Source organism: Piliocolobus tephrosceles, chromosome 10 (genome assembly GCF_002776525.5).
Source record: "Piliocolobus tephrosceles isolate RC106 chromosome 10, ASM277652v3, whole genome shotgun sequence".
In the NCBI taxonomy this organism is placed as follows: Eukaryota; Metazoa; Chordata; class Mammalia; order Primates; family Cercopithecidae; genus Piliocolobus; species Piliocolobus tephrosceles.
In genome coordinates this window covers 56,258,399-56,261,548 of record NC_045443.1, presented here as the reverse complement: position 1 = coordinate 56,261,548, position 3,150 = coordinate 56,258,399, and the positions used below count along the sequence as shown (strand labels likewise).

Sequence of the window (3,150 nt, the reverse complement as noted above, 5' to 3'; positions counted from 1 at the left end):
CTGGATCTCTGGAGCCTAGAAGTCCAAAATCAAGTTGCTAGCAGGGCCATGCTCCCCTCTGAAGGCTTAGGGGAGATGATTCCTTGCCTCTCCCAGCTTCTAATGGTCCAGTCTTTCCTTGCCTTTGGTAGTCTACCTCCAGCCTTTGCCTCCTTCTTCCTGTGGCCTTCGCCCCTGTGCATATGTGTCTGTGCTCTCTCCCCTAAGGACACCGTGAGCCACTGGATTTAAGGCCCGCCATAAATCCAGGATTATTTCATCTGGAAATCCTTAACTAATTATATCTGTAAATACCTTACTTCCAAATAAAGTCACATTCTGAGGTTCTGAGTGAACATAAATTTGGGGGGACACTGTTCAACCCACTGCACACCCTCAGACATAAGCAGGAGATGCAGGCTCTCACTCTGTCTCCCACTCTTCAGACAGTTTCACAGATCACAAACACAAAAATATGGCCACACATGCCAGGGGCACAATCAAAAATGTGTATGTATTAAAGAACGCAGGAGCACCTCTGTGTCTCAGGGTCCGGCACTCAGCACTATCACAGCACAACCTATAAGCCTAAATGTCTACTCTGTGGCTCAAACAAATTAAGCTCCAAGGAAATGTTTTTCTTAATCTACTGCTGTATGTTCCTAGGACAGAAGGCATCTATCTACAAATGCCATGATTATATGGGTTGGTAGAGAGTGGTTCTGAATGCAAAAAGACTGCAAGTGGCAAAAACAATTAAGAAAGAGAAGAGTTTCCCCCAGGGATAGGACCTAGATGTGCAGCAAAGTCCGGCTCTCTGGCACTGTAGCAGTAGTCAGGGGCCCAAGTTAGAGGCCTGCTGAGAAGTCTTCATGCCTCAGATTCGTTGACCCACGGAATGCTTCCGTATCCATATTTTTGTAGAATGTATAAAGAATGTCTTTCATGTTGGTTGGAATCTAGCATACCTCGGTTAGGTGTCTAGACAAAAAAGAATACATACTACAGCAGAAAAACGTAAAGAATATGAAGCCTAGAAGCAAAAAGATCAAACTCAAGCCCAGGAGTTACACAGATCTCAAGATAGAGATTTTGAAACTATGGCTAAATTACATATTCCAGTAATGGTGGATGAAGTTGTTCATTGGTTGTCACCACAAAAAGGACAGATTTTTCTAGATATGACATTTGGTTAGGGAGGGCGCACAAAAGCCCTACAGAAGGAGTCAGATATTGTTCTGTGGGCCTTGGACAGAGACCCGACAGCTTCTGCATTCGCTGAACATCTTTCAGAGTTGTATCCTAAACAAATCTGAGCTATGCTGGGCCAGTTCAGCCAGGCAGAAGCCTTGTTAATGAAAGCTGGAGTGCAGCCAGGGACTTTTGATGGAGTTCTTATGGATCTTGGGTGTTCTTCCATGCAACTCAATACTCCTGAAAGAGATTTTTCCCTTTGGAAAGGCGGCCCCTTGGACATGAGGATGGATGGTAGCAGGTACCCTGACACGCCCACTGCTGCTGATGTTTTCAATGCTTTAGATCAACAGGCGCTTGCATGTATCCTGAGAACATACAAGGAGGAAAAGCATGCCAAGAAAATTGCTTCAGCAATTGTTCAGGCACGCAGCATCTGCCTCAGCAGCTTGCCAGCATCGTCGCAGGTGCATTTCCTCTCTCTGCTATTTATGCACGAAAAGACTTGCTACAGCGATCTACCCATATTGCCACCAAGACTCTCCAGGCTCTTCGCATATTTGTGAACAATGAGCTCAATGAACTCTACACAGGACTGAAGACAGCTCAGAAGTTTCTGAGACCTGGTGGTCACCTTGTTACCATCTCTTTCCATTCACTACAGGATCGCATCATCAAAAGAACTTGCTTGGAATAGCATGACAGAAAGGTTTAACCTAAATGTTAGACAGCAAGTGATGAAAACATTGCCTTTAGGTTCAGATCACGAAAACATGGAAGAAGACTCTATGAGAAGAGCTCCTTTAATGTGGGAACTGATATACATTGATATACAAGAAGGTACTTAGTCCATAAGATCAGAATGTACAAGATAACCCCAGAGGGCACTCAGCCAAGCTTAGAGCCACTATCAAATTATAAGTTACCATCATCTTATTCTTCAAATTTTTCCCACAATTTCTTTAATGTTTACTCATAGTATGTTCCTGAATGTCTTGATATAGGTTTAAGTGTAGGACAGTCTAAAAATTGATAACATTTAGCATTTTTTCCCTCAAAAAGAAACTGTAGAAAATGTTATCATGACAGAGAAAGTTCCACTCAAGGAGCAGCAGCATCTCAAGACCGGAAAAATGTGTTAATCTTTGCATCATATTGGACTCTTGAAATGCAATCTTCCTCTGGCCAGGAAAATTTTTTAATAATACTATGCTGTGTTTATCTAAATATGTAAACTCAAGCTGTCAAAGAGAAAGATATTATAATCATATCTACATGTCCTATATTTTGAATTTAGATGTTTTAATTTGCAACAGTCTTTCTCTGGCTCAAGCAATGATGATTATGGAATGGATTTCAGTGTCCCTACTTGTGAATAATTACTATAGTTTTCTCCAATGTAGGCTTTTTACAAATTTCATATTTTAAAATATTCATTTAAATATGTGTTATGCTGATAAAATTTCATTTTTCAAATTATAGTCTATTATTTTAAAATGATTTTTCAGTATGATATGGCCATTTTGTTCCTATATTACAAAGTAAAAATGTAAAATCCTTACAGAGAATTATTTCACAAAACTCATATTTCATGTCAATTATATTTAATAATAGATCACAATGCCTTTAGTAAGCAATAAAGTCGCTTATTAGAATCTTGTATTTTTAATTGAGCTAATCAAAATAATTCAGCCAAATCTATTTGAAATAGAAAGATATCTATTTAATATAGTAAAATCAATGCTACCTTACTGTTGTTACAAAGATATGGTAACTGTAATAAGGGTAAAAGTTTATTCAGAAAAAGGGTACTTGGTAGAAGATTCTTTAACAAATTGATGAGATTAATTCATAACTCACATGTCAACTTTTTATATCTAATATGTACTTCTAATTTATTCAGTTATTCAGCAAGCACTGAACTTGTCATTAGAAAAGCAAAGGTAAGTACGACATACATGGCCCACACTACACGTC

At 39.1% G+C, this 3,150-nt stretch overlaps 1 pseudogene; it reads left to right on the top strand.

Annotated features, from left to right (window-relative positions):
* Nucleotides 1–877: 877 nt before the first annotated feature.
* LOC111541729 lies at nucleotides 878–2,094 on the top strand (annotated as a pseudogene).
* The last annotated feature ends 1,056 nt before the right edge of the window (nucleotides 2,095–3,150 follow it).